This window comes from Sylvia atricapilla, chromosome 5 (assembly GCF_009819655.1).
Source record: "Sylvia atricapilla isolate bSylAtr1 chromosome 5, bSylAtr1.pri, whole genome shotgun sequence".
Lineage (NCBI taxonomy): Eukaryota > Metazoa > Chordata > Aves > Passeriformes > Sylviidae > Sylvia > Sylvia atricapilla.
Window position 1 is genome coordinate 59,206,122 of NC_089144.1, and position 13,625 is coordinate 59,219,746.

At 40.8% G+C, this 13,625-nt stretch overlaps 1 protein-coding gene across 1 annotated transcript in view; it reads left to right on the forward strand.

Moving 5' to 3' along the window:
* The window catches only part of ITPR2 (inositol 1,4,5-trisphosphate receptor type 2), a 248,309-nt gene that overhangs the window by 155,619 nt on the left and 79,065 nt on the right, over positions 1–13,625 (forward strand). The window lies entirely within an intron of this gene.

A 13,625-nucleotide genomic window follows, 5' to 3' on the forward strand; every position in this document is an offset into this window, starting at 1 on the left:
GTTGATTTGCAGAATACATGTTCATTAAGATGAGTTTCTGTTCTTATCTATAATGATTTTTGCAGTTGTCTGAGGTACTTATCTGCATATACCAAAGCCTGAGGAAAATTCTCTGCAGAACCAGCTGCTATGCTTGGAACTTTTTCATCTGCCAGCTTGCTCCCATCTTAAAGTTTTCCTGTCTCATTTTTTTGGACATCATTTTGCTTCATCTTCGTTTGTTCTGTCAGTTCCAATGCTTTTGCTATAGTGAATCATCAGGTGTGTTTCTGCTGAGAGTTTGGCTTGGTGACTCAAGTGTGGAGGAGAAGGAAAAGGCTCAACTTTTAACCAGATGCTTCCTTCCCAAATGCTCACTTGCCCTTTCCCAATCTCCTACAGAGCTGCTTTCTTAATTGAGAGGCATGATTACCACAGTAACTGAGGGGCAAAAGCTACAAATCAAGTGTCACATGGATTATAATATGTGCTTGGAACAGCCAGGGGATAGGGAGGAAAAAGGCAAATTCAGAGGGGACAAGGAGGAAGAAAAAAGATGGAGGAGAGCAAAGCAGAAGAGACAAAATCCAGATCCTCTCCTGGTCTCCTGCATCATCCCTTCTGCACTATATAAATCTGTCAAGCTTTTGGCTGAGTGTCAGCAGCTTGTGGTGCCACAGCTAGAATACTAATACCTGCTTCTACTTACAAGCAGTTTTAGGCCAGAGAGGGACGTTAGGTCTGTAGCTGAAGGCATCAAGTGACACTCAGTCCTTTGCAGTCAAAAAGCCATTTCATCATCAAGTGGACCCACAGGGAGATAGAAAGGCACTAATATGTATAGGAAACTAATTTATGTAACAAAGTCTTTGCAAAGTGGTAATTAATTAAAGGAACTACATAATGGTGACTTTCTGGTCAGTGTTATTTAGGGATAAATGAGGGATCTGGTGTTCATAGGCTGTCATCAGAGCTGAGAAGGCTGGTGCTGTGGCTGTCTCTGCCATGCAGAGACATTCTTTAGTGCCTTAGAGGATGAGATACTTCGGACTTCATTAGCAAAACCAGAAGAGTCTTCTGTGGGAGTGAGAAGGAGAGTTTGGAGTCACCTGGCTGAGCAAGTGTGTGTCCCCAGGTCCACACCAGCAGAATGTCTCACTGGGGAAGGGAGTCTGGAGCTTTTCTCTAAGAGGCTGTCTTTTGTTCAAAATCTGAAGTGTTTCTACCATTTTTTTGGTATAAACCAGTAATATTTTGCTAAGGATATTTATCAGATGGATGAAATGCAAATCTTTTCCACGTTAAGATTTTGGTAACGTGTTTTCTTGCCATGGCAGTTCTGGGTTTAGCTTGTTGGAGTCAGGGTTCCAGCTGATATTTTGGGTCACTGTAGTGCTCTGCATGTCTTCTCATCAGAGATTTCATAAAAACCATTTTCCTCTTGAATCTACATTGGGTTGCACTGTTTTTTTGATCCAATACAAATAGACTTGGTACACTTAATGTTCTCTTTTAACACATGTGGATTGCTAAAGAGGGTCAGACCAGAGGATTAAGAGTGTTTCTTGCTGTGTGGCCATCACCAGATGCCTCAGAAGGTCTAAGAACCCCCACTGTAGAGAGACTTCAAGTTTTCTATTCTTCCTGAAGTCTTGGGATAATCCTTAACAGTAAGATCATAAATCTGTGGGCCCTAAAGCAAGAGATTTTGTCTTCTTTCCCATAGTTGTTTTTTTAACATTTGCTATTGTAACTGGTTTTACTTGTTGTCTATAGAAATGCCCAAATCCTCTTCTGACTCTTGCTGAATTCTTGGCCTTGGTGACTTCCCATGGCCATCTAAGTATGTGTGGGCTAACAATGACTTCTTTATCACTTTTTCATTTTGACCCTCTTTACATTCTGCTGGGGGCCACTTTTTGGGTGGGTGACAGGAATTCCCAACCTCCCCATCTCCACCCCATTAAAGCTTTGCTGCACTTTTGCCATTTTTTTTTCCGAAGTGAGCAATCTCAATCTGTAATACCAGAGTTTTTCCATACCTTTGTGTGCTCCCAGCACTCCTTCTAGGAAATGGCAACCTGTTGAAAACACAGGACTTAGATGAAAATGTGTCACTGATCCAACTTGGAGCACTAATTTTGTCTGTATAATTTCCCACCCTGTGCCATGTTTTCACAAGGTTTTTTGCTGCATTCAGAACAGAGGATCTTAGCAATAATCAGAATAGCCTAAGCAGTCACTCCTGTAGCCCCTAAAACTGTTGGTGTGTTTTGTTTTGTGTTCATTAAAAGCACTGACTCGATGCCATGCCTGTGCAGTTTAATTCCCAGTTACTGGAACTGTAAAATTCTTCTTGGTTTTCATAATGCTGTTGAGCCCTGATGTTGGGATGTTGCATGGCATTTATCAGAGAGATGTCAGGAGTGGGGATATCGGTACCCTTGAAACAAATGAGGAACAAAAATGCTGTTACAGGACTTCCAGAGCTGATTTCCTGCCGGCTCCCAGTCAATCTGTGCTGTACTTAACACCTCTAAAGAAGTCTATGACATTGTATTTCCATAGCTACATGCTGTGCATGTAGGAACATTCCAGTGATAATATATTTCTCTTTGGAAGCAATAGACACTTAGGCGTTATAATGGCAACGGTGTCATAATAAATATATGCTAAAATCTGGTATGATGAAATAGCTAGTGCACATGTGCTGCAGTCTTATCTGGGAAATAAATAACTCCACAATTTTAGCAAATATTAAATATAAAAGGCAGTTTAATATTGTGGGTGAGCAGCTTGCGGATTAAATTTTATATAAACATGAACTTGAAAAGTTGAGACAGGCTGATGAAAATGTGACGTGTCCCCCTTGTCTGTACCTTTGAACAGCTGATTTAATTTCAAGCAAATTTTGGTCATTTTTTCAATTAGTTATGGGGTGGCTTCAACTTTTTTTTTTTTTTTTTTTTTTTTTTCTGTTCAACATATAAAATAACTTTTTCCTGATCTTGGGAAATTTAGCATTTAGAAATCGTTGTTGTTCCTGGAATAAGATGACAGCTGAGAAACTATTGAGCAGTGGTGTGAGAAATTATTGAGCTGTGGTGTGACAGCCAGTGTATCTCTGAAAGTTATTAAAAACAAAATGTTGCTCTCCTAATACAATGTTTCAGTTTCATGCAGTGACTTTGGCTAATAGAAATAGTTTATGAACCTTCTGCTGCAGTGTTGCACAAAGTCAGAATTATTTCCATGGCAGTCTTCAAAGGATGTTATTGGGTTTATTTGTTTGAACTCATGAAATTTTAGACTCCAAGAAAGAAAAGCTAATATTTGCCTCTAATTTAAATGGGAGAATTGAGAACTGCTTTGGAAACAGAGAGGTTTTTCCTAGTGAAAGTTGCCTTCAAAAATCAGAATGTCTATCTGTCAGTTGGAAGAGAAGCTCTGTCACAAAACATGCAGATATGGCAGAAAAAAGCAGCTCCATCACTGAGTCACTGCAGGTTTGTGAATCAGTGGGTAAAATCCAGGATAATCCCTGAATGAGCCCGGAGAGGTGCTCACCCTGCTCAGTTATGAATGACACTAATGGGAGATGAGGTAGCCTGGCCTAGCCCAGGGTCTGAGTCAGGACCGGGTTCCTCATTGCTGGGGAATAACCTACCAAAGGCCTCTTTTCCAGCCTCCTGAGGAACTCAACACCAGGGATGAGAGCCCAGCTTTTCTCTGTGGCAGCACAGCCTTTGCCAGTGTAGGAGCAAGAGCTCAGATCATGAATGATGTTGTTTTAGTCACAAGATGATCTATTTCTCATACTTGATCAAAGGGTCCTTTCCTTCTGGTGTGCCTTTACCTCCTAATGCAGTATTGCCATTATTTCTTAGCTACTTGGGAGTGGATTTGCTGTTTGAAGATGAGGAGATGTGGCTCCTTGTGGTGACAGCCAAGTGTCAACAACCATGTCCTTGCTGAGAATCAGCAGCAAGGATCTGACAAAAATCAACAAATCTACCAGAGGAGGTTGCTTAATATTTATTTGATATTTACCACCTCTGGCAATCAAAATCATGAGTCAGGCTCCTAGAAATGATGAAATTACTTTGGTTTGGTTTCTTAACAATCAAAACCCCATCCACATATTTTAGGGGTTTTCATATTTTTTCCTGGCCCTCTGGCTCTGGCCACACAGGTTTCACATTTCCAGGTACTTTTCCTAGGATCAGGAGCAGTAGAAATTAGCATGGTGGTGGGGTGGTTGATTTTGTTCTGGAGTTTGGTTTTTTTCCTAGTGTAAACTGGAATTCTCATGCAAGCACAAAACTTTAGGTGCTGAACTTCAGGTGCCAGCTGTCATCCTGATATCATCCTGAAAAGGATTATACAGTTGGAAGAGTTGACATGAATAGAAAATTCCCAATCAAGTTTACTGGAAATTTATTCAAGCTGCTACTACTACTTTTTTTTTGTTTGTTTTGTTTTGTTTTTAACTGGGGAACATGAATTATAAATATTTTCAAATTATCCCTGTCAAAATGGATAGCTAATAAAGCGCGAGACTCGTAGTGTTGTCTGACTTTGCTCTACTTTTCTTTTCGTCTGAAATGCCACCTAATTTCATAGATGTAGTGAAACCAGTGCAGGAGCTGGCTTTGTTCCAGGTGGGAATTGTTCTCCTCTGCTTAGAAAAGGAGGGGGATGCTTTGTTTTCCCTGCAGTGCTGTGCAGGGCAGAGCGAAGGGACAATCTGCCCCTCACTGCAGTCACCACTTAGGACATCTCCTGCTGTATCCTGACCACACCCAGACTATTTTTTGGAGCTGATTTGTGTTGGTTTTGCAGCAAGGTGGATGTTAAGACAATGTTTCCACAAACCACTGTTAACACTTTAAATATTTCTGCTCCCTGAACTGCTGCAAGGTTGGTTCCTTTCCACTGTTCCTGTTTTGTGTGCAGATGCAAGCTGCTGGAATGTGTTTTGACCAGCTGTTTTCCTCTGCGCTAGCCCCAAGTATATTTGGAGAATGACACAAACACATATATACACCTGGTTTTTTTCCCCTTAATGCTTGAAATCCAAGAAATCAGCAACAATTTGGTATCTGTTTCCATCTAAGAATGCAAGAGGCGTTTTCTCAGAAGTGTCAGGTGTGTTGATCATTTTGTCAGGCTGGCTCTCAGGGCACTCTGGATACAGGGCTGCTGATTGTTGTCCAAAGAACATCTTTAAATCATGGAAAGACAGAATCTGGCAGTTCTGTGTGTTGGATATCGTGGTGTTCAGGCAGAGGTGAGTGGCACAGGAGGAGAAAATGGTTGGTTTTGACTTGGTCTTGGGACTGTTTGGAGACAATTCATATGCCCCTTGATTATTTTGCAAGGATGCTGAGAATTAGTTTCTTTTAATATCACTTAAAAATATTATAGACATATAGAGCACTTCTAACAGAATAATTCATATAATCTGTCAACATTTCTCTTGGTTGGAGAAAGTGACACAGGACACAGTTTAATGTCATGTACAAAGTAAAACTAGAAACCAGTAAGAACCAATGAGAAGTACTCATTTAGTATTCTATTAGTATTACCCACAATTCATCTCAAATCCAAAGAAAAAATTCCAGAAACCTAAATATAATCCTAATGGATTATAAAATAATTTTGATAACCTGGTTTAGGAAGTGCATAGGTTCCTTCAAAGGTAAGCAGTGACATAAACACAAATTCTGAATTTCTGAAGTGTCATCATCAGTCTTCAGGGTGGCCTCACTGTGGCCTTGCAGTGCCTGAAGGGAGCCCACAGGAAAGATGGAGAGAGACTCTGGACAAGGGCCTGGAGTGACAGGACAAGGGGCAATGGCCTCACACTGACAGAGAGGAGGCTTAGATGGGGTATTGGGAAGAAATCTTTCCCTGTGAGGGTGGTGAGGCACTGGCACAGGTTTCTCAGAGAAGCTGTGGCTGCCCCATCCCTGGCAGTGTCCAAGGCCAGGCTGAATGGGGCTCTGAGCAACTTGGGATTATGGAAGGTGTCCCTGCCCATGGCAGGGGGTGGAGCTGGATGACTTTTGCCCCTTTCAACCCAAACCAGGCTATCATTCTATGATTTTGTGTTCTTTACTAGCAGACAGGGAAGAAATCAAGAAATCAGTGGAACTGTTGGCAGGTAAAATGAGCAGAAAACTGAAATACAGAAGTGCCTCCTGAGCCAATTTGTGAGCCCCGAGCCAACAGGTGAGGATTCTGCAGTATCTGATCCAGTCCAGGGCAGGAACTGCATCTGCACAGCATCCCTTAGCTAGTAAATCAGCTATCTGTAATGCTCTGGCTTTGAAGTTCGACATAACAGCAACATGGCAAAAAAGAATAATGTCATGAAATTGATGTTTGGCCACTTCTGTTATTTTCCATTTCTACCTGTTACAAATTGCTTGTAAAACGTCAAAGCACACTAGTGCTCATAAGTATGCATCTGGAAATTGTCTGTTTTGGTAAATATTCACATTAGGGCACTTAGAGGTAATTTTTTTTTCTTGCCGAGCATGAGGAGTTCCACACAGAAATCCTGTTAAAAAATAATAGGATTTGTGTGCATAACTCTCTGTGCATCACTTTGAAAGTTTACCCCCTGCAGCATAAGAGTTAGATAATTTTAGTCTTTGAAAACTGTGCTTCTCAGATCTGGTCTTTTCCTACAGTCTGTTATTGATGGTGCACTCATAAATGCTTCTAAACAATCGTGATCAAATCTTACATTGTTTTCCTTCTGTGGTGGAGAACTTGAGTTATTGTGTGTCTCAGTGCTTTGTCTTGCACTGGAGGAAGTATGAAAGGAAAAATTACAGAGGTGCAAACATGACCTGGTTTGTAAGTGCACAGTTTATATGCACAAGTGACAGATATAAACAATAATATTTGCCCACAGCAAAGACTTGTTCTCTCTATATATAAATGCATATATACATATCTGGAGATCTGATATTTAAACCAAAAAAACACCCCCAAACCATTCAGCAGCTACTAAGATTTTATGGCCCAGTAGAAAAATTCTATAATTACAAAATCAAACTGTGTTTTTTGAAGTGTTTTCTTCTCAGTCTAAGTCTAAACGTCCCAATGCTGAGGTTTTCACTAACCCAAACAATTTTTCTCTCCTGCTGTATTCCTAGTGGAGACACTTTTTAGAGTTACTGCCAGAAAAATCTTTCTCTTAATATGATGCTTTCCTGAGTTTCTTCAGGGTGCAAAATTGGACAGTTATCAGGCAAAACCTGTGGGTTTTTTTGCCGTGTATCCATATTTTTTTCCCTATCCATATTGAAAACGGGCTGGCAATAGCAGTTGTTTTGCAGTAGTTTGGCACTTAAGCTTCCGGCTTTCTATGGAACAGCACTGCAAAGGAAAGAAGAATTAAAAGACTGCTTAAAAAATGAACTCCTTTTTACAACAACCATAGTTTGGTTTTAAAGAAGGTCATGCTTGGATTTTTTGGTTTTTTTTTTTTTTGTTTTGTTTTAATCTGAACCTGTTAATGAGTCTCTGCATTAGTTACAGTCACAAGTTTATCAGTATTTGTGATGCAGGCAATTTGTATTGAGACAAGTGGGATTCCTCCCAGTTTTGTGTAGGATTGAACAATGGCACATTTTAAATGTGGGGTGTCTCTGCTTAATGAGAGACAGCTGAGAGGTGTGGGTGGCCAGCTCTGCTCTCCTAAGAGAACTGTGTCATGAAGTCTGGTGCATATTTTGGGTTGTTTCTTTTCTTTTTAGACTTGGATAAAAGGCATTTGCCTGGCAAAGTGTGTGTCTGCTCCTTCTCCTACTTAAGTTGCTGGCAAATCTCCCATTGATTTTAGTGGAAGCAGAACTGGACACCAGCTGGACCCAACTTCATATTTGAAAGTGCTTTTTTTCCCTGGGGTGAATAAACGCCCCAGTGTGCAAATAACTGTACTGTTGGGTGTCATATTTTATTGGTGAAAATATATCATTTTCAACTATCAGTTGGCTATGAAAACATCTTGTTGCAAAAAGATCAAAACCAAGAAAAAGCTCACTCTGTGTAAAAACAAACAAACAACTCCCCAAAACAAACAACTTGCCCCAATTCGTGAGCCCCCTGGAAGTTGCTGGCATCATGAAAACAGAAATTTTCCACTTTGTGGACATAATAGGAGTCAAGACTTCAGGGCTCTTTTCCAAGCCCGTGCTTGTGCAACACCATGCGTGTGGTAGCTGTGGCCTCAGCTGATCCCTTTTGGAGATGGAGAGATTTCTGTGTCATCTTGCATTTCAAGAGCAGGTTGAATCATAATTTAAAGGGTTATAAAACCACGTGTGGTATCTTCACAGAAGTCACTTGCACAAAACTCCTTCTCCCACCATGTTTTATCTCCAAGAGAAATAAGGGAACAAAATGGGTGAAAAGCAACAACAACAACAACAAAAGCAACAGCCAAAAAATCATCTTGAAGCAGGCACACAGACCAAGTGAAATAGAAATTTCATTTATAAATAATAACAAGAAACATGCAGAAGTGGGTGTCTTTTAAACAGCCTTCATAGAAAGCCAGGATTCTAACCTCATCTATATTTACTACAGGAAAAGGTGGCATGATGTCTTCATAGATTATGTGAGATGACATATTTTTGTCACCCAGCTTGTTCTCCTAATGTAGACCACAAGATCTTCAAATAGTTTCTGTCTGAGAAGCCACCTAGTCGTGGTTTAGTAACTGCCAGCAGTGCAGACTATCACACCTCTTCTTAAGCTGTTCCAATAGCTAAATGCCACTACTGTTACATAAAATAAAAATAAAATTCCTAACCCACAAACTGAATAACCCAGCTGCCTCTACCTCTTTTCTAGTTGAATTTCTCCATTTTCAGCTTCTCACCAGTATGTCTTGCACCTTTTATCTTTAGACTGAAGTCATCCATTATATCAGATTTCTTATGTAGATAGTCAGAAACAGAGTTCATGCTTAGACTGATAAACTCAGTAGATTGAAAGCCTTGAATTTCTGATGAAAAGACTTGTTTTATTCTCTAATCACTCTCATGGAGCTTCTCCAAACCTGATCCAATTTGTCAGCATTCTTCTTGAACTGTGGACACCAACTTGTAATGTGGTATTGCTACAGTAATGTGCCCCTGCATGTGAATAAGTGAGAGAGTCTCACAAATCCCACATAACAGCTCTTGTTACCCTTTGCAGAACTGTGGGATCTGGGGCTTGTCATTACACTGAGTTTTCTCCTAGGCCTTTCATTCTTCCCCAAAGTCATGACCTCCTAGAACAGAATCCTCCGTTTTTTTGTGTGTTCTGTATTTTATTTTTATTAAGACATACAGAGGTTTGGACATTATGACACTCATATTGTTTACTTCTAGTCAGTTTAATAAATGATGCCTAAATTCTTAGCGGTGACTTGACCTTATCCTCTCCTTTTTTGTGTGTCCTTTCCAAACACTATTAATAATTATTTTCTGTATTATTTCATTTCATTAAGAAAAGCCACAAATGAGGCAGACAATACATGAGTTTGCCTGTTAGAAGCCCATACATTTGTTTATGATTTCTTGCTTTAAATTACACATTGAATTCTGTCAGTCACTGAGTTGTTAAGCCATTTGAAAACTATCCTTCTGGGCTTACTTAATCAAAAATTTTGCCTTACAGGATTGTGTCACACTGCACAGTTTATCAAACTTTACCAGAATGATATTTTCATTATTAGCAAAAGCAGAAGATAATCTTCAGAAATTTCAGAAGGTCTGTATTGAGGCAATTATTTTACAACATGACACCAGTATTAAAACTGCCATCAGTATACAGTAGCTTCCTTTAATTTTGTGTTAATGGAATGCAAAATCAGCCATCCCTTTGCCTTTCCCAGTACTAATATCAAACTCATGGAATAAGGCTGGATATCATTAAAAAGTGTAAGAAGTATGCCCTGGTACTTTTGGAAAAGTATCACTGCATGTCTCACAGCTCTCCAGGATTTTGTGTCTCTTCCAAACTGTCTGAAAACCTGTATTAGTAGACCAGAGATCCCCACAGCTCCTCTTTTATACTTGGCTTGTAAAATATGAAGATTTAATAAGCCTGGTTTTTATGCCTCTTCCTGGATTAATGCTGAAATCTGCTCACAACATCATCCACTGTATCATAGAAATACTGGTTGGATGTAGCTGCCTTTTTCTGTGTAACCGCTGATAATCTGAGCATTTCTACTTCATTAATTTAGTACAGAGTGAGGACCAGGGGAGATCACCAGACCCTCTAGTTTGGCCTCCAGAACATCATATGTATAATCCAATTCCTTAAGAAGTGTGCAGAGTTGTGTAAGACAGGACAGATAAGTTTTGGTGGTGTAATAGGGAGAGCTGGTGCTGATGGAGGTATCCATGATAAGCCTTGGGTACCTCCCTCAGCCATTGCTTCCTGGCACATCCTCATGTGGAGCCAGCCTTTTCCAGGCTCAGAGAGGACAAATAAACCATTGTGTTAAGGCATTTAAATCAAGTTTGAAGACCAACGAGTATAATGAAATACGGACTGAGAAAATGGAATTTGTTTGTGTCTACATGTTCCTACTGGAATAATTATTCCCTATTGGAAACTTTTGCCTGTCAATCCCTAGCTATTTAAAACTGCAACAACAATATCCAGTTGTTGCTTTCTTGTGTCCTCAGTCTTTATCCTAGCTTTTGTTAGGGACAATGCAGTGGTATTCATCAGCAACAATAAGACTGTTATGTTTCCTTGTGTTTTTTCCAAAGCTATACAATGTTCTAGCCATTATGGAAGGGTTGCAGTCAGCTGAGTGATGTTTACATGTCACTTCCATACCCTAATAGGAGGTATAAAAAAAGTGCATTGTAGCCAGCAGGGAGAGATTCAGCTTGGAAGGCCGGGACCTGTGCCTCGTATAGAAATGCAGTTGGGGAAGATAGCACTGCACTGCCTAGTGTGCTTTTACTTTTGGCCTCTGCTTTAGTGCCACAAGTGCCAGTAGGAGCTGCAGCAAGCTGCTTATTCATGCTGCTGCTGTGATCGTTTGCTTTTGGGCAGTATTAATTTTGTGGCTGTGCTAAGTTAGGAATCCATTTCCAAGGACATCAATGGCGTGGCTGTCTGGCTTGTCCTGGCAGCAGCAGTCTCGTCCGTGTCATGGGGCCGTTCTTGACTGTGTTTGCTGGCATTCCCATAAAAGCATTCCCACACACCTACGCCAGCGGGATCAGCACTTTTTCTGGAAGCAGGGTCTTTCCAGCTTTTTCTAGGATGGTGCCTCACAGTCACATGCTGGAGGCAACAGGCATTTCTGGTACATTCCTCCGGCATTTCTCTGTGCATTTCTCAGCCCCGGTTCATGTGGCTGGGCTCTTCTGCTCTTTGTAGTGGCAGCTCGTTTCACAAGACTCATGGAAGTCATATGGCTGCCTGAGGTCATCACAGAGGAGATGAAGATCCCGAGTTTGCAAATATGTGGGTTGAGCCTGGGGGTGCATTTCTGACACAGCTGTCAGGCAAAGCAGAGGTTCCACCGCATTTCTGCTTTTCAAACACAGTATCCTTGACTCTTGACACTTTGGCTTCTGGGAACTGTAACTATTGTCTGGATTCCTGGGAGGTAGAGAGAGAGCAGGAATCCTAATAATTAAGAGTTCTCGGAAGAAGAAATTAAATCTGTTCCTTAGTTTGGATATGGGTGGAGCAGGATTCCCCTTTCCATAGCTAGCTGCAGAAACATCTTCATATCCCCTGGTGTCTTTGAAGGTAACAAAGCAGGAGGAAGATCTGAGATGTGCTGGTAGTTACTTGCTTCCCAGTAATAAGACTCCAGTGCTTAATCACTCAGTTTATTAGTCAAAAGCTATTTTATCGTTTTAAACATTCTTCTTGATAAAATAAGGACTATTTTGGTTCAACAATAAAGCTTGTGACCACAGGTAGTATTCTTAACTATAAATAGATGGTTTTTGGTGTTTCTTCTCATGACTGCACTGTGACTGTTTATATAATTTACCATTAGTCATCAACAGACTGCATAGGTTGCTGGTTGAGGAGGTTGACTCAAACTGAGTGGTTAGTCAAGTGCTATGGGAATACCAGCCTTTCTGATGAAAAGATCGTGTCTCAAGGCAGTGCCCATTCTGGATTGGGTCCTAGTCGGGAGTTAGGAAGGGTTTCTGCTCTGTGATCCCATCTGTGTGACAGTTTTATGATTCTGTGATATTTATGCCTGAGAAAGATCAAAAAGGGGCTTTAGCCTTCTTCTCAGTCCATGCTTATCAGTTCTGGTGGGAACTCTTTTCCCATCCATAATATGTCTTTCTTCTTCCGGAGACGAGGAAAATGAGGTTCACTTTCCCATGAGACACTGGATTTTGGTCCAGCTAGAGACAGGACGTTGAGCAGGAGTAGCCAGTGCTCTTACCCATCTTAAAATTGCTTATGAGCTTGGTTACTGTCCCTTGTGCATTACTGTACCACTCCAGGTTAAACCATATCACCACCAGGCTGGGAAGAAATCTGTCTCTGTGTGAGTTCCTCAGAGGCTTCTGGTTCTTTGTCTTCCTCCGTAGTGCAGAGCACACTAGATTAACCTCATGTGGAAAATCCACCCAGTAAATTCCCTGTAGATGATGCTTCTTATTTTTTTTTGCAGCTATTGTATTGATAGCTTTTGGTGTTTTTACTGTAGGCCTTGTACCTTGCTTGGCTGTTTGAGGAAACTCTGTACAGGCTATTATCAAATGAAAACATCAAAATGTGAGAACTAGGAAAGAATGGCTGGTTGGTGTTGTCAGGCAGCACACAGTCCTGCATTTTGGCACTTTTTTTCAGGTGGGCAAGGCCATGTCTTCCAGGCCCATGAAGCAGTGAAGCCCTTCTGTGGTGCATGGTTGCCACTGGAAATATTGCCAAGCTAACAGAGAAGTGGGAGTGTGAGAGTGCCTTGGACTTGCTTCCTCACTGCCTGCTGTCTGTGGTGGCCATAGAGATGTTTTGATTGAAAACTTGACCGCTGCACTAATGTGCAGGCACTGGCAAGCTGCTGAATGCTGAGAATGCTTCTAGTACACATGTTTTTTAGATTTTTTTTGATTAAAACCAGGAGTTTAGTAAAAGTAGGGAAAAAATTGTTCAATTTTACTGCTAAACTCTTGAAGTGACCAATTTCCCCCTCCTGTGTTGAGTATTGGAGACCTTATTTATTCCTTTTTATGAAATCTGAGGTTACACATATGCCTACAGTTGTGTCACCTTATGCCTCTGTAGAGCTGAGTGTTGACTGCAGGTGTTCTGTGGAGACTGAAGGCAGAATAAAAATGCCAAGTAATTGGTACCCCTGACTCTCAATCCAGCGTGTCTTGTGTTGCAGAACATAAGTAAAATGAAAGGGAAGATCTTCAGAGAGCTGCATGCAAATTTTGACTGGTTATGGTTTTGGAAGTCAAGGAACAAGGCGATACAGAGAATGCTTTTTAAGCTGTTCTATCAAATGTCATATCTGTGTTTTAATATTTTATGTGATGTGGCTTCTTTCAGATGATCAGCTGGATTATCTGAGATCAGAGAAAAGGGAGTGGTACTACTCAGCTACAGAAAATAGGAAGAAAGTGCTGCCA